The sequence below is a fragment of the Mesoplodon densirostris genome, chromosome 2 (assembly GCF_025265405.1).
Source record: "Mesoplodon densirostris isolate mMesDen1 chromosome 2, mMesDen1 primary haplotype, whole genome shotgun sequence".
NCBI classification, from domain to species: domain Eukaryota; kingdom Metazoa; phylum Chordata; class Mammalia; order Artiodactyla; family Ziphiidae; genus Mesoplodon; species Mesoplodon densirostris.
In genome coordinates, this window is record NC_082662.1 from 63670224 (window position 1) to 63689132 (window position 18909).

General features: G+C 35.0%; 1 protein-coding gene across 1 annotated transcript in view; it reads right to left on the reverse strand.

Annotated features, from left to right (window-relative positions):
* NEGR1 (neuronal growth regulator 1) overlaps positions 1-18909 on the reverse strand; it is a 920677-nt gene that overhangs the window by 258435 nt on the left and 643333 nt on the right. The window lies entirely within an intron of this gene.

Sequence of the window (18909 nt, forward strand, 5' to 3'; positions counted from 1 at the left end):
CAGAGAGATTTAATTGATATTTATAGGACATTCCAACCAAAAACGGCAGATTACACTTTCTTCTCAAGTGCACATGGAACATTCTCCAGGATAGATCACATCTTGGGTCACAAATCAAGCCTCTGTAAACATAAGAAAATTGAAATATCAAGCATCTTTTCTGACCACAATGCTATGAGATAAGAAATCAATTACAGGGAAAAAAAACATAAAAATAAACAAACACATGGAGGCTAAACAAGACATTACTAAATAACCAAGAGATCACTGAAGAAATCAAAGAGGAAATCAAAAAATACCTAAAGACAAATGACAATGAAAACACGATAATCCAAAACCTATGGGATGCAGAAAAAGCAGTTCTAAGAGGGAAGTTTATAGCTATAGAAGCCTACCTCAAGCAACAAGAAAAATCTCAAATAAACAATCTAACCTTACACCTGAAGAAACTAGAGAAAGAAGAACAAACAAAACCCAAAGTTAGCAGAAGGAGAGAAATCATAAAGATCAGAGCAGAAATAAATGAAACAGAAATAAAGAAAAAAATAGCAAAGCTCAATAAAACTAAAAACTGGTTCTTTGAGATGGTAAACAAAATTGATAAATCATTAGCCAGACTCATCAAGAAAAAGAGGGAGAAGACTCAAATGAATAAAATTAGAAATGAAAAAGGAGAAGTTAAAACAGACACTGCAGAAATACAAAGCATCCTAATAGACTACTACAAGCAACTCTATGCCAATAAAATGGACAACCTGGAAGAAATGGACAAATTCTTAGAAAGGTATAACCTTCCAAGACTGAACCAGGAAGAAATAGAAAACATGAACAGACCAATCACAAGTAATGAAATTGAAATTGTGATTAAAAATCTTCCAACAAACAAAAGTCCAGGACCAGGTGGCTTCATAGTTGAATTCTACCAAACATTCAGAGAAGAGCTAACATCCATCTTTCTCAAACTCTTCCAAAAAATTGCAGAGGAAGGAACACTCCCAAACTCATTTGATGAGGCCACCATCAACCTGATACCAAAACCAGAAAAAGATAATACAAAAAAAAAAGAAAATTACAGACCAATATCACTGATGAATATAGATGAAAAAAACCTCAACAAAATACTAGCAAATAGAGTCCAACAACACATTAAAAGGATCATACACCACGATCAAGTGGGATTTATCCCTGGGATGCAAGAATTCCTCAATATATGCAAATCAATCAATGTGATACACAATATTAACAAATTGAAGAAGAAAAACAATATGATCATCTCAATAGATGCAGAAAAAGCTTTTGACAAAATTCAACACCCATTTATGATAAAAACTCTCCAGAAAATGTTCATAGAGGGAACCAGCTCAACATAATTAAGGCCACATTGACAAACCCTCAGCAAACATCATTCTTTTTTTTTTTTTTTTGGTACACAGGCCTCTCACTGCTGTGGCCTCTCCCACTGCGGAGAACAGGTTCCAGACATGCAGGCCCCGCAGCCATGGCTCACGGGCCCAGCCACTCCATGGCATGCGGGATCCTCCCGGACCAGGGCACGAACCTGCGTCCCCTGCATTGGCAGGCAGACTCTCAACCACTGTGCCACCAGGGAAGCCCAAACATCATTCTTAATGGTGAAAAACTGAAAGCATTTCCTCTAAGATCAGGAAGACGACAAGGGTGTGCACTCTCACCGCTATTATTCAATATAGTTTTGGAAGTCTTAGCAATAGCAATCAGAGAAGAAAAAGAAATAAAAGGAATACAAATAGGAAAAGAAGAAGTAAAACTGTCACTGTTTGCAGATGACATGATAATATACAAAGAGAATCCTAAAATGCCACCAGAAAAATACTAGATCTAATCAATGAATTTGGTAAAGTTTCAGGATACAAAATTAATGCACAGAACTCTCTTGCATTCCTATACACTAATGATGAAAAATCTGAAAGAGAAATTAAGGAAATCCTCCCATTTACCACTGCAACAACAAAAAAAGTAAAATATCTAGGAATAAATCTACCTAGGGAGACAAAAGACCTATATGCATAAAACTATAAGACACTGATGAAAGAAATTAAATATGATACCAACAGATGGAGAGATATACCATGTTCTTTGATTGGAAGAATCAATATTGTGAAAATGACTATATTACTCAAAGCAATCTACATATTCAATGCAATCCTTATCAAATTACCAATGGCATTTTCTAAGGAACTAGAACAAAAAAATTTAAAATTTGTATGGAGACACAAAAGACCCCGAATAGTCAAAGCAGTCTTGAGGGAAAGAAACACGGAGCTGGAGGAGTCAGACTCCCTGACTTCAGACTATACTACAAAGCTGCAGGAATCAAGACAATATGGTACTGGCACAAAAACAGAAACATAGATCAGTGGAACAAGATAGAAAGCCCAGAGATAAACCCACACACCTATGGTCAACTGATCTATGACAAAGGAGGCAAGGATATACAATGGAGAAAAAACAGTCTCTTCAATAAGTTGTGCTGGGAAAACTGTACAGCTACATGTAAAAGAATGAAATTAGAACACTCTCTAACACCATATACAAAAATAAACTCAAAATGGATTAGAGACCTAAATGTAAGACTGGACACTATAAAACTCTTCGAGGAAAACATAGGAAGAACACTCTTTGACATAAATCACAGCAAGATCTTTTTTGATCCACCTCTTAGAGTAATGGATATAAAAACAAAATTAAACAAATGGGACTTAATGAAACTTAAAAGCTTTTGCACAGCAAAGGAAACCATAAACAAGACGAAAAGACAAACCTCAGAATGGGAGAAAATATTTGCAAACAAATCAATGGACAAAGGATTAATCTCCAAAATATATAAACAGCTCATTCAACTCAATATTAAAAAAAACAAACAACCCAATCCAAAAATGGCCAGAAGACCTAAATAGACATTTCTCCAAAGAAGACATAGAGATGACCAAGAAACACATGAAAAGCTGCTCAACATCACTAATTATTAGAGAAATGCAAATCAAAACTATAATGAGGTACCACCTCACACCAGTTAGAATGGGCTTCATCAGAAAATCTACAAACAACAAATGCTGGAGAGGGTGAGGAGAAAAGGGAACCCTCTTGCACTGTTGGTGGGAACGTAAATTGATATAGCCACTATGGAGAATGGTATCGAGGTTCCTTAAAAAACTAAAAATACAATTACTATATGATCCAGCAATCCCACTACTGGGCACATATGCAGAGAAAACCATAATTCAGAAAGACACATGCACCTCAGTGTTCATTGCAGCAGCTATTTACTATAGGCAGGTCATGGAAGCAACCTAAATATCCATTGACAGATGAATGGATAAAGAATATGTGGTACATACATACAGTGGAATATTAGCCATATAAAGGAACGAATCTGGGTCTTTTGTTGAGATGGGGATGGATCTAGAGCCTGTCATACAGAGTGAAGTAAGTCAGTAAGAGAAAAAAAAATCAGATATTAATGCGTATATGTGGAACCTAGAAAAATGGTATGGATGAACCATTTTGCAAGGCAGAAATTGAGACAGAGATTTAGAGGACAAACATATGGACACCAAGAGGGGAAAGTGGCGGGGGTTGTGTGTGTGTGTGTGATGAATTGGGCGATTGGGTTTGACATTTATACACTGATGTGTATAAAATTGATAACTAATAAGAACCTGCTGTATAAAAAAATTAAATTAAATTAAAAATATTTTTTAAAAAAGAAATAAAAACATATGTCCATACAAAAAAAAAAAAAAAAAGGACTCTGTAACCCAGACAGTGTAGTATTGACAGAAGAAGAGACAAAGAGATAAACAGAACAGAACAGAGAGCCCAGAAATACACCCACATAAATATAGTCAAGTGATCTTTGACAAAGGAGCAAAGAAGAACAATGGAGCAAAGACATTCTTTTCAACAATGGTACTGGGACAACTGATGTCCACATGCAAAAAAATGAATCTAGACTCAGACAATATATCCTTCACAAAAACTCACTGAAAATGGATCACAGGCTTAAACATAAAATGCAAAGCTATAAAACTCATAGAAGGTAATATAGGAGAATATCTACATGACCTTGGGTATGGCAATGACCTTTTTTGTTTTTTGTTTTTTGAGGTTGGGTCAGCCAATCTAGAGTGTTTGATCTATTGATTATTTTCTATATACCAGACAGATCATCCAAGGATCCTATAATGTAGAAAAGTGAGACTTAGAGTAAGTGAACATCCAAAGCCTCAGTGCTGTGGAGAGGGGAGATAAGACTGAAGCCCAAGACTGTCTGGTCTCAGAGCTCATATCTTCCCACCGTGCCCGGGGGACTCTAGGTTACCACTTTATTATGCAAGGACATAACTTGGGAACAGCCAGGTGGAAGAGATGCATAGGGCAAGCTATGTGGGAAGCGATGAAGAGCTTCTATACCCTCTCCAGGTGCAACACTGTCCTAGAATCTCTATGTGTTCACCAACCTGGAAGCTTGGCGATGACCTTTTTTTTTTTTTTTTTTTTTTTTTGCAGTACATGGGCCTCTCACTGCTGTGGCCTCCCCACCGCGGAGCACAGGCTCCGGACGCGCAGGCCCAGAGGCCATGGCTCACGGGCCCAGCTGCTCCGTGGCACATGGGATCCCCCCGGACCGGGGCATGAACCCGCATCCCCTGCAGCGGCAGGCAGACTCCCAACCACTGCGACAACAGGGAAACCCCGGCGATTACTTTTTTATTTTTTATTTTTTTATTATTTATTTATTTATTTTATTTTATTTTATTTTATTTTATTTATTTATTTTTTTTGTGGTACGCGGGCCTCTCACTGCTGTGGCCTCTCCCGTTGCAGAGCACAGGCTCCGGACGCGCAGGCTCAGCTGCCATGGCTCACGGGCCCAGCCGCTCCGCGGCATGTGGGATCTTACCGGACCGGGGCACTAACCCGTGTCCCCTGCATTGGCAGGTGGACTCTCAACCACTGCACCACCAGGGAAGCCCAATTACTTTTTTACATACAACACCAAAGGCACATAATCCATGAAATAAATAACTGATAAACGGAACTTTCATTAAAATAAAAATCTTCTGCACTGTGAAAGACAATGTCAAGAGAGAGAGAAAACAAGCCACAGACTGGGAGAAAAGACTTGCAAAAGACACAGCTAATAAAAGACTGTCATCCAAATTATATGAAGAACTCTCAAAACTGAATAAGAAAACAAACAATCTGTTTAAAAAAGTGGGCCACAGACCTTAACACACACCTCACCAAAGAGGATACAGAAATGACAAATAAGCATATGAAAAGATGTTCCATACCCTCCACATCATATGTTACCAGGGAAATGTAAATTAAAACAATGAGACAACACTACCCACCGACATGAATGGCCAAAATCCCAAACACTGACAACCCAAAATGCTGATGAGTACATGGAGCAACAGGAACTCTCATTCACTTCTGGTGGGAATACAAAATGGTGCAGCCACTTTGGAAGACAGTTTGGTAGTTCCTTACAAAGCTAAACATGCTCTTATCACATATGATTTAGCTATTGTACTCTTTGGTATTCACCCAAATAAGTTGAAATCTTATGTTCACACAAAACCCTGCACATGGATATTTATAGCAGGTTTTTTCATAATTGTCAAAACTTAGAAGCAACCAAGATGTCCTTCAATAGGTGAATGGATCAATAAAATGTGGTATGTCTTTATTCAACACAAAAGGAAGTGAGTTATCAAGCCATGAAAAGACATGAAGGAACTTTAAATGCATGTTACTAAGTGAAAGAGGTCAATCTGAAAAGGCTACATACTGTATGATTCCAACAATATGACATTTTTGAAAAGGCAAAACTGTGGAAACAATAAAAAGATCAGTAGTTGGCAGGGGTTGGGGGGCAGGGATGAACAGGCAGAGAACAGAGGATTTTTAGAGCAGTGAAAATACTCTGTATGATACCAAAATAATGAATATATGTCATTATACATTCGTCCAAAGCCATGGAATGTATAACACCAAGAGTGAACCATAATATGAGCTATGGACTTTGGGTGATTATGATGTGTCACTGTAGGTTCATCAGTTGTAACATATGTATCCTCTGGTGGGAAATGTTGATAATGGGGGAGGACATGCATGTGTATGGGCAGAGGGTATATGCAAATTTCTGTGCCTTCCCCTCAATTTTGCTGTGAACCTTAAACTGCTCTAAAAAAAAGTCTTAATTAAAAAATGAAAAAAAAAGGAACAACAAACAAGGGCAATAAATAGAAAACAGTAATGTAAATGATAGATATTAATCCAACTATATCAATAATCACTTTGAATGTCAGTGGTCTGAATGCACCAATTAAAAGACAGATATCATCAAAGTGGATCACAAAACATGACTCTCTTTCTACTATGAGAAACCCACATTAAATATAAAGGCACATATAAATTAAATGTAAATGAAGGTAGACAAATATATCATGGCAACACTAATCAAAAGAAAGCAGAAGTAGGTATATTAATTTAGGGCCAACTCTGAAGTAAGGAAATTTATCAGGTATAAAGAAGGACATTACACAATGATAAAGGAGTCGATTACCCAAGAAGACATACTAACCTTTATGTGTATGTGTCTAAAAACAGAGCATTACATGAGGCAAAGACAGAATTGTAAGGAGAAATAGATGAATCCACTAGTGTAGTTGAAGACTTCAATACTTCTCTCTCAGAACTGGACAGATACAGTAGACAAAAACCATCAGTGCCACGGTTGAACTCAACAATACCATCAATCAACTTCATATAAGTGACATCTATAGAATACTTCATCCAATGACAGCAGAATTCACATTTTCCTCAAATTCACATGGAACATTCACCAGGATATAATGCATTCTGAGCCATAAAATACACCCTAACAAATTCAAGATAATAGAAATTATATAATGTCTATTCTTAGAAATCAATAGCAGAAGATTAAACAACACACTTCTAAATAACATGTGTCTAAAAAATTTCAAGAGAAATTTTAAAATAATTTGAAGAGAAAAAAACCCACAACTTATCAAAATCTGTGGGATGCAGCAAAATCAGTGCTTAAAGGGAAATTTACAGCATTGAATGCATCTATTAGAAACGAAGATCTAAAACCAATAGCCTAGTGTCCATACTAGGAAACTAGAAAAAGAAGAGCAAATTGAATCTATAGTTATCAGAATAAAGAAAGAAAAAGAATTTTAGCAGAAATCAATGAAATTACAGATAGGAAATCAGTAGAGACAAATTAATGAAACCAAAAGCTGGGTCTTTGAAGAGATCAATAAAACTGATAAGCCTCTAGCCAGTCTAAGAAAAAAGAGAGAACACATAAATTACTAATATCAGAAATGAAAGAGGGGATATCACTCTTTCCCCATAGAAATTAAAAGAATAATAAAGGAATATGATAAACAACTCTATGCCTATAAATTTGATAACCTAGAAGAAATAGACCAATTCCTTGACAGGCAAAATCTGAGAAAACTCACACAAAAAGAAGTAGACAATCTGAATAGGCCTATATTTATTAAATCAATTGAATCTATAATTAATTACATTCCAAAAGAGAAAGCAACAGGCCCAAATGGGTTTACTGGTGAATTCTATCAAACATTTAAGGAATAAATTATACCAATTCTCTACAATCTCTTTCAAAAGATAGAAGCAAAAATAATACTTCCTAATTTATTTTTTGTGGCCCTAATACCCAAACCAGATGAAAACATTTCAAGAAAAACTTTACAGACTAATAACTCTCATGAATGTTGGTGGAAAAATCCTCAAAAAAATTAGCAATTTCAAATGTACACAAAGAATTATACACCACAATCAAGTTGGTTTTATCCTAGGTAGGCAAGGCTGGTTCAACATTCAAAAATCAATTAATGTAGTCCATGACATCAACAGACTAAAAAAGAAAAATCATACGATGGTATCAATGATACAAAAAAAAAATCATTTGACAAAATGTGAAACTCATTCATGATAAAAACTGTCAGTAAACTAGGAATAGAAGGGAACTTCTTCAACTTGATAAATACTATCAATAAAAATCCTACAGCAACATCATACTTAATGGTGAGGAACTTGCAGCTTTTACTCTAAGATCAGGTCCAAGGCAAGAATGTTCTCTCACAACACTCCTTTCAACATCATACTAGAAGTCCTTCCCAATGCAATAATGCAAGTTAAGGAAATAAAATGTACACAGATTGGGGAGAAAGATATAAACTTGTCTTTATTCACCGATGATGATTATCTATGTATAAAATCAAAAGAATAAATTTAAAAAAAACTCCTGAAACTAATAATTGATTACAGCAAGGTTGCTGGATACAAGGTAAATATAGAAAAGTCAATTATTTGCCTATATACCAACAATGAACAAATAGAATTTGAAATTACAAATACAATATCATTTACATTAGCATCTCCCAAAATGAAATACTTAGATATAAATCTAATAAAATATGTACAGATCTATATGAGGAAAACTACAAAAATCTGATGAATAAACTCAAAGAACTAACTAAATGGAGAGCTATTACATATTCAGGGGTAGAAGGACTCAATAGTATAAAGATGTCAGGTTTTCCCAACTTTATCTATGGGTTCAATGCAATACAATCAAAAGCCTAACATGTTATTTTATGGATATCAACAACAGAATTCTAAAATTTATATGGATAGGCAAAAGACTCAGAAAAGCCAGTGCAATATTGAAGGACAAGAACAAAGTTGGAGGACTGATACTATTGACTTCAAGACATAAGATGACAGTAGTCAAGATAGTATGGTATTAGCAAAATAATAAACAAATAGATCAATGGAACAGATAGAGAGCCAATAATTAGACCCCATAAATATAGTCAACTGATTTTTGACAAAAGATCAAAAGCAAAACAATGAAACAAAGGTTGTCTTTTCAACAAAATAGTGCTAGAACTGGACATCAAAATGTAGAAAAATGACATAGAACTTACACCCATCAAAAATTAACTCAAAATGAATCCATGACCTAAATGTAAAACATAAAACTATAAAACTCTTAGAAAATAATATAGTAGAAAATCTTGAAGAACTTGTATATGGTGATGTCTTTTTAGATATAATAACAAAGACACAATCAATGCAAGAAAAAATTGCTAAGCTGACCTTGATTAAAGTTTTTTAAAAAAATGGCTCTGTGAAAGACAATGTCAACAGAAAAAAGACCAGCTATAGACTGGGAGAAAATATTTTGCAAAAGTTATGTCTGGAAAGGACTGTTATCCAAATGCCAAAAAAGCCCAAAACACAAAAAACAAAAACCTTTAAAATTCAATACTAAGAAGACAAACAACCCCCTTAAAAAATGGGCCAAAGATCTTAACAGACACCACACCAAAGAAGGTACACAGATGGCAAAAAAGCATATGAAAAGATGTTCCACATTATACGACATCATGGGAATGTAAATTAAAACAACGATAAGATATCATTATACTCCTATTAGAATGGCTAAAATCCAGAACACTGACCACACCAAATGCTGGTGAAGATGTGGAGCAACAGGAACTCTTATACATTGCTGGTGTGAATGCATAATTGTACAGCCACTTTGGAAGGTTTCTTACAAAACTAAACTTACTTTCACCAAAAGATCCAGCAATCATGCACCTTGGTACTTCCCAAAGGAACTGAAAACTTATGTCCACACAAAATCCTGCAGGCAGATGTTTATAACATCTTTATTCATAATTGCCAAAACTTGAAGGCAATGAAGATATCCTTCAGTAGGTGAGTGAATAAATAAGCTGTGGTACATTCAGACAATGGAATATAATTTAGTGCTAAAAAGAAATGAGTTAACAAGCCATGCAAAGATATGGGGGAACTTTAAATGCATATTGCTAAGTTAAAGAAGCCAATCCGAAAAGGCTTCATACTGTATGAGTCCGACAATATGTCATTCTAGGAAAGGAAAAACTGTGGAGACAATAAAAAAGATCAGTGATTTCCAGGGGTGTAAACAGAAATGAACATGCATAACACAGAGGATTTTTAGGACAGTGAAAATACTTTGTATGATATTATAATGATGGATGTGTCATTAAACTTTTGTCCAAACCCATAGAATGTACAGCACCAAGAGTGAACCCTAAGGTAAATTATGGAGTATGGGTGATTATGATGTGTCAACGTTAAGGTTCATCCTTGGTAAAAAATGTACTCTTCTGGTGAGTGATGTCGATAATGGGGAAGATATGCATGTGTTTGGGGCAGGAGTATATGAGAAATCTCTGTACCTTCTTCTCAATTTTGTTGTAAACCTAAAACTTCTCTAAAATATAAAGTCCTTGGAAAAATAGTCTACTAAGAATAAAATAAATAAATAATAAATATGGTTATGACTTCACTCACAATTAACTCCATTCCTCTGCTCATTATCTGATTTTGAAAGTGCATATTCTGTACCCTGAACGTATTCAGTGGGGTGTGGAAAGTCAGTGCCAGCTATGAGATAGGATGCAAGATTTACTGTAGGTTAATATCAAATAAGTCAAATGATAGATAATTTCTGAACTCATTCTGAAAGAAATGACTAGTGATACTTTTAACACAAGTAGATACATTCTAAGCATAAATAAAGTTTTGACATCATGGGGTGCTGGTTTTCAATGAATACATAAATTTGGGAGGGGACTTTCTAACCCATGAGTCCGATGATGGAATACTAAGTATTTTTCCCACTGACAAAAAAAAAAAAAATCAGTAGATAAATGGTGATGGAGAAATACAGCACATTTTATACTTACTGTAAGATTCAGTGTTGAAGTTACAGGAAAACTGCCCATCACAGCCGGTCTGTATACATTTGAATTTGCATGTTTGTCAAATTGAATTTTTAGTTCTGTTTTTGGTTGTGTTCAACTGAAACTCCTCCTATGGAGTCAAAACTACATACCTTTACTTCCATTCAGAGGAGGATTTATTGTGCTTGTATTCATTTATACAAGAAGCATTTATTAAGTATCTTCATTTCAGCAGAGTCCAGAACTAATTGCTGAAGTGGGAGGTTAAAAAGAAATTATAGTGATGTTCTAATCCATTAAGAGGCTTGCAAAAAGTTGAAGAGCTATCTCAAGCAAAGGAAATGATAGTGTTATGGCCCTGTGTATTGACATATCTGGTGTAGAGAAGTGATCAGACCAAATGTACGAAACAGACAGGGATTCCTATGAAAATAACACCATCTATAGCCTAAAGCCTTAAGATAGACTAAAAAGAATAGATTACTTGAATGAAAATTGTATAGAAACATTTACACAAATATGTTTGCATCCAAATTTAGAGAATTCAGGATTCCCCTTTTCCTACAGTGAATGATTCTTTAGTATTGGTAATCTCCTAGCATTTATGTATACAAACATAAAACATAAATTTTGCACAGGTAAAAAGCAGAATAGCTGTATCACAAAGCAGCCTTGCCACCCTAAAGGACAGGAGTATCTGGTAAAGTGTGGATTTTTGCTTTTCAAGGTGCTTGAGAAGGTCCCACACTAAACTGATTCAAATTTCTCTCTTCTATTTGCCTTGGGAGGACATAGCTTTGCAGTTATGACCCATGGCACAGACTTCTGAAGACCCACTTCTCTCCATCATCCTCCTCCATTCCACTCTTCCTCTACTATTTTAGAGTTTGAAAAACAGGATAGTTTAGAAGTTTGGGATTAGCAGATGCAAACTATTATATATAAGATGGATAAACAAGGTCCTACAGGATAGCACACAGAATTATATTCAATATCCTGTAATAAGCCATAAGGGAAAAGAATATGAAAAAGAATATATATGTAATGTATAACTGATCACTTTGCTGTATACGAGAAACTAACACATTATAAATCAAGTATACTTCAATAAGAAATAAATTAAAAATTAAAAAAAATAAACAGAATAGTAATATGTATTATCTGTTTTCCATGCACTTTGCTAGTTACTTGAGGAGTAGAATGGCAAGCAAGACAGACCTATCCTTGTCCTTCTACAGGTATAGAAGGAACTGAGAAAATTATGACATAAATGACTGTTTAATTAAATTTTTGAAATATACCACAAAGAAATAGTAACAACTGCCATAATGGTCTATTACAAAGCACTATGACTTAATTTTTACCCCAGGGTCTCCTGGACAGTGACCCTAACAACTTCAGCTTAGTAACATTAAGTACAATTATTACTGCACACATTAACATTATTACTCTTTTGAGGTATTACATACACTGCCAAATTTTAAGCTAAAAGCACTGTATATATCACTTAACCTTGCACACAACACCATGGAATTTCCTCCTGTTTAGAAGTGAAGAAAGTGAATAAAGCTTACCCAAATTCAGAGTATTTAAGAACCAGAACTGAGTTCTCACTTAGGCCTGATTGGTCCCAAAGTCAATTCCGGTACTTCACACCCCCAATCTGGTGCATTGACTGTTTTAAACATCTACTGCATTGGCATAAAAATGGATTCATTATTATTACACCCTAATGGTGTAGTGAAAAGGTAGAATTTCCCAGTAGAAGGCAGAGCAGTTTTGCTGGCCCCTCTGTCCCATCTTCTGTAGGAAAGAATCTCTTAACCTTTCTGAACCTTGGTTTATCTACAAAATGAGAGATTAGGCCAGATATTTCTTAGGCTTTTTCTATCATTGAATTATGAAAGCTTTTATTAATTAGCTTCTACAGACCTGACATAAGGGGAATGCTCCGCATAAAGGAGAGAATTTGGTGATTTATCTCTATTGATAATTTAAGTAAAACCTTCTGAAACTCAATTATCTGGATGTATCTGGTTATGTTCTTTGGGAAGGTTTTGACCCGGATTTTCCAAATAACTGCAACATGTCTCTCTAACTCATTTATTAACACATGAAATGGGTGTCCCCAAATTGGCCCCAAGGTCATGATATTGCAACATGGACATCTAATAATATTGTTCACTTCAAAAATAATAGCTAGGGTTTGTCACACAGAATACAGAAAGATGCAAGAGTATTGAGCAAGGAACCCCATGGGTCACTGCAGTTTGATAAAGGAGATCTGAAACAGCAGTCCACAAAGAATATCTTGAAATATCTTTATACTCAGACAGTGAAGCACAATAGTATAAAGAACTAGTGAATTCTTTAAAAGGCAAACAAAACCTCATGTTTCTTCACAGGAACCATCTCTGGGAATGGGCTCTAACAATGGTTCAAAGGGATATTATCTCGACCTTTACAAACACTGTAATAAGTGTTGGAAAAAAGTCTAACGATCAAGAATAAAATACAATTCTCTGCCAAACATCTGTCCTTTGGCGAATCAAGTACACACATTAGCTGAAAACATTACACTAATAAGAAACATTAACATGTACACTGATTTATTTATTGTTTTAAATTACTATAAAGCCAAAACACGAGTCACAAAAGATGCCTGAAGTTTTGTTACTATATTTAGAAAGAAACACTCAATTTTATTCTCATGAGAAATGCCTAATATGAAGAAACAAATTTAGAAACAAAAAGATCTTTCAGGAAAGAGGATTTTAATAATGGCAAAGATAAAAAGGGAAGGTAGCATTAGGGTCTGGCAAGAGAAGGGAGCAGATGCCAACAAGTACGAACACAAGCTTACAAAGAGCAGGCTGGGGACACTGGGTGTGAACTTTATACATGCCAGCTTTGATGGTGTGATGTCCCCTGTGGCTTGCCTCCTTTGGCAATAGATAATAAGGAGGAAGTTTGTTACAACAAACTATTTGGAATGCTTAACAAGTGCTTTCACAATAGAGAAAAGGATTATTGTTTTCAAAATCCATAGCTAGATTTAGAACTGAATTAATAACTACAACAGCACAGCTGAAAACCTTATACTCACTTGTGTAGTAACATTAATCCAGAAACAGGTTCAATCACTTGTCCAGCATCCCAGAGCTAGGCATTCTTTCTCTATTAAATGTCTAATCTTTTCAGTCACAATTCAAATGTCATTTCCTTCCATGGCCCCTGCATGGCCCTGTCCAAAGCATAATTGCTTCTTGCTTTCTGCATCCATAACATCAGATGCACAGTCCTTTTGTACTGCAAGTTCTCTTTCCATGTTTTACTTTATATTAGAGGGCCAGCTCCTTGGGGGCAGGAAGTGTTCATTTATCATCAGATCCACAATATTCAGCATAGTGCTTGATACATAAATATTACCCTACATTAAGGGTTTCCTTTTTTTAAGGGAAACATGAATATGTGATTAAATTCTTAATTAAATGAGCTACCTTTTGATGCCTACTTGTTTTATGATTTATTCATTAATTATCTTATGTGGACAGGAATAAGCTACATTTTTTTTTTTTTTCTGCACCAAAGAATTCAGAAACCTGCATTTTCAAGTCTCTGTCAAATGCCTTTGTAAATGTGCCAGACTTCTCAGTCACCTAATGCAGGCCAGGTGAAAGAGCTGCTGAATTGTTTATTATGGCAAATGGTGGCTACTGCACCTCTATCTCATACATGTAATTGCTTTTTCTTCTGGTAAGAACAGTTTTAAGGTGAGGACTCTACTTATATGTAGGTCTATTTAACAATTAAGTAAAATACTAATAATATGCAATTTGAAAATAGAAAATTAACAAACGTTTCTACAAGAATATACATTTATTTTACCCATTTTAAAAGAACTCTGGAAAGCTAAAATCTTTAGAGAACTACAGGCTTCTGGATATATTCTACTTTGGTAAGTTTTATACTTGTCAGTTATTGTGAAAGTATTGTAGACCATAAAATTGTTATTCAAACGAATTGTTCAGCAAAACCAAAATGTTAAGAGGTCTACATCTAAAAGGTTAGATGATTATTTTTTGTATCATAACTGCACAGGCTGTAAATCTTCCATTTTCTATAGCAGGCTTGACCCAACCTGATGAATAGAAGGTAGTGACTTCATGGAAAGATCATTGGACTTGGCGTTGGAGGGCCTTTACTGATGTTCAACTTTCTTACTTATGTTAGCATAGGTTCATGTGCCTGACACACAGTGAGGCCAAACCAACCATAACGTCAGAGTTTGGCACAGAGAAATGTTTATTGCAGGGCAATGCAAGGAGACGGGTGGCTCATGCCCTAAAAAACCCCTGAGCTCCCCAAAGGGTTTTGGTAAAGCATTTTTAAAAGCCAGGTAAGGGAGGGGGCTTGTGGGGTATGATTAGCTTGTGCACAAATCTCTGATTGGCTGATGGTTAGGTAACAGGGTGATGTCACAGGGGTTAACATATCAGTCCTTAGGTCCCAGTAGGCCATGGCTATTATTAACCATTTGACCCTATTCAAGTTCTTGACTTCTCTGAGTGCCATTTAAAACAGTCAAAGAAAAGTTTTAATCCTCAGTGTTACTTGAGTGGGGAAACCATAAACAGGTGGTGCAAAGGCACCCAAACAAGTGAACGAATGGGCTCAAGATCCAGTCTGTTTTTCAACAACCAAATCATGAGTCCTGGAGTGGGCTTCATCTGTCAGGAGAAGAGAGGGTATTTTTCTTTCCAAAGTTTCCTTCTGCATACCCAACCTTATACCCTCAGGGCTTCATCTGCCCAGAGAAGGTGCTTTTTTATAGTTCACTCAAAGTTGCCATATAGGCTAGCTGAAACCCAGGTTATAAAAAAACAAAAACCATAGCTATTGAATTCTACACATATAGAAAATATTATTAATTTTAAACATTTTTTGTATTTTTATGTGGTCTTTTATAATGCATGTTACGGCAACCAGATCACAAAATCATAGACCAAGTAATTATGCTTTAAATTTATATCATATAATGTAAATAAAGTTTAGTATTTTATGGCTAGTGCAAACTTTTTTTCATTCTGTAAATCACTGAATGATTTCTAGTAGAGATATTTATCCAAAGGATGGATAAGTGAAAATATAATAGAAATTGTTACCATTTATTGGCCATCTACCACATCACATATATTATGTATATAGTCTCTAATCCTCATGACAGTTCTGATATATAATTAGTATTATGCCCATTTCAGAAGAGAACTGAACTCAGAAGAAAGAAAGAAATGTTCAAAGTCAGACGGCCAGCATGTGACAAATTGAGAATTAGAACACATCTATCTGATGTTAAATTCTATGTCCTTTCTTTCCATCCTAACATCTTACCTATATTAATAGAGTTAAAATAGTTTTCTATTCTCTTTATTACTAGCTGTATGGCTTTAGGCTAATGGCTAAGAAGAAATGTAGCATGGAGTCTAAGATTTTAGGCTCAGGAATCAAAGACCTGGATTGAAAATCCAAATGGCAACTAAATGGCACAGAACTGTGGGACACTGAAAAAAATTTTAACCTTTCTTTGTAGAACAAGGGTAATAGTAGTACCTACATCTTAGAGTTGTAAAAATTAAATGAAATAATATATGTAGAGTCGTTAGCACCATTCTTGGCACATCATGAGTGGTCACTAAATTTTTTATGGGAAGCAGTGTAGTCTAGTGCTTAAGTGATCAAATTTTGGAGTCTGAAAGAATTTGTAGTTTAAATATAAATCCTACCATTGACTAGGTGCCAGAACCTGAACAAGTTATTTAAGGCTTAAAACTCTAAGCCTCAGTTTTTCTCATCAGTAAATGGGACTAATATCAGTACCTATCTCATTGTGATTGAGAAAGAATCAAATAATCAAATGTAATTAAAACAGTGCCAAGTGCTAAAGTCTACTGGAATTCCATTTATTATTTTTGCATATTCTTTGCTTCTGCCAGTTCATTTAGTTGTCACTTTTTAATTTAGCTCATGTCATCTTCTTTCTTACAGCCTTTTAAAATTTTACTGGAGTACCTTATTGAGAAATTGAGCTAAACTCTGTGTCTTTGCCTATTTGAAAATGTCTTTATTTTGCCTTTACACACGATTGATAATTTGGCTTGTATGGAATTCTAGGACCCATAGTATTGCTTCTCTGTTGTATATACACATTATTAAAGGGCTATGTTTACATGCCTGGTTAGCAGTCATGTGTTTTCTCTGAAGGTGTGTAAGTTGTCTATTTCTCTATTAGACCTCTCTGTTGAAAAATTAACTACCTCTTTTGAGAGATAATTATGGGGTCTATAAAAGTGGATATACTGACTGTATACTGACTGGCCACTTCCATTTCATAATGCCTGAAAGTAAAGCTGTCACACATGCTGAGACCTTTTATTGTCAAAATAAGAGTCCATTTTAATTCAGCAATGGAGAACTCCAATGCATTTCCAAGTACAGTTGACCACTTTTTTATTTTTTTAACTTGTGTTCTCCATGTCTCCTGTTAACATTTAGCATCCTTCTCTTTCTTAGATCCCCCATCCATGTCATAAGTTTATTCTATGCAGAAAATTGTCTTCCTAGAATACAGTACTTGGATATTATCTGTACGTTGAGTGAAAGCAAGTGGGATGAAAAAATGGAGTCCTGCTATCCTAGCTGTTCTAGAAGTAGTTCTTTCATTAATTATCTCCCTAACTGCCAGAAAACTCACTTCTGAAATTGGCATATAATGTTTCTGAACTTGGAAAAGACAGCTCCTATCCTTGTATTTTCTATTTCATTGTTTTCTATTTCAATCTTATTTTGTTTAATATTTTATCTTCTAAGTTTTCCTCATAATTTCCAGTTTGCTACTGCTTCCCTTTTCTCACCAAGACTACTATGATTTTCTCAAGTTCTTCATATATATATATATATATATATATATATATATATATATATGGGGAGTTTAGAGGAGGAGATAGTTGTGTGTCAAGTTTATTAATTTTTGCTAAAAGAAATAATATTAAATCAATTAAATTTGCTATTTATTGAACATAATTTACAATGAAATTGTATGAGAATTCATCAACTTTCTTTTTCTCACTATCAATCCAAACCTTGCCTTGTGTTATTTGGCCTCTTAGGGGGAAAAAAAAAGATCATATCTCCCTGGCAAGGTTAGGGTATATTGTACAAAGTATCTCTTTGTGTTTCTGACACTCTTTTTACCTTGACTTGTTTAAGTTGATCCTATTATTGCAGCAGAATAGCAACAGAGCAGTAGCCTGCCATTTGGACTTACTTTATGTAGAAAAATGTAAGTTTCTAGGATAGATAACCTTTAATAAGAAGGCATAAACACACATATTCTATAAATCTTTCTTTGGAATGACTATCCAAATGTGGAAATGACTTAAATCCAATAAGATCAGGCCAAAGTAAAATAACTGTCAAAAGGTTAGGTCAGCAAAAGAAAATTTAATAACAACATATCAAATATTTACCAAAGCTATTTGCAAAGTTAAATCATTCATGAAAATATATTAAACACTTTAAAATAGGCTAGCTTTCATGTGACAAATGAGGGATACTTAAGAAGAAAGAGTACCATCTTCTGTAATAATAAAACTAATTTTTCTAAAACTATAGTTTCCTTTATAAACACTTTTCATTCATCTTGGTTGTCTGGGGACAAAAATACATATGACTTTAGTTCAATTCTTAAGTTCAATGTACTTACTGACTTTAAGTTATAGGGAACTAGTGGGGCTTCTGCAAACAAAACAGATGTATAGGTTAAACAGGGAGAAGTGAGCAAGGCTACATGCCTGAAAGATTTCTACTGAGTCTGTGCTATATTCATTCCATAAAAATGTGTTGAATATTTCCATGTGATAAACATGCTTATAGATACAAGGGATACAACAAGAGTTTTGGCTTTCAGGGACTCATACCAAACTTTTCTTAAACACTTGCAGTGATGTAACATCCACTCACAGTACTCAGTTTGTTCCAATGTTGCACAGCTCTGAATTAAAAA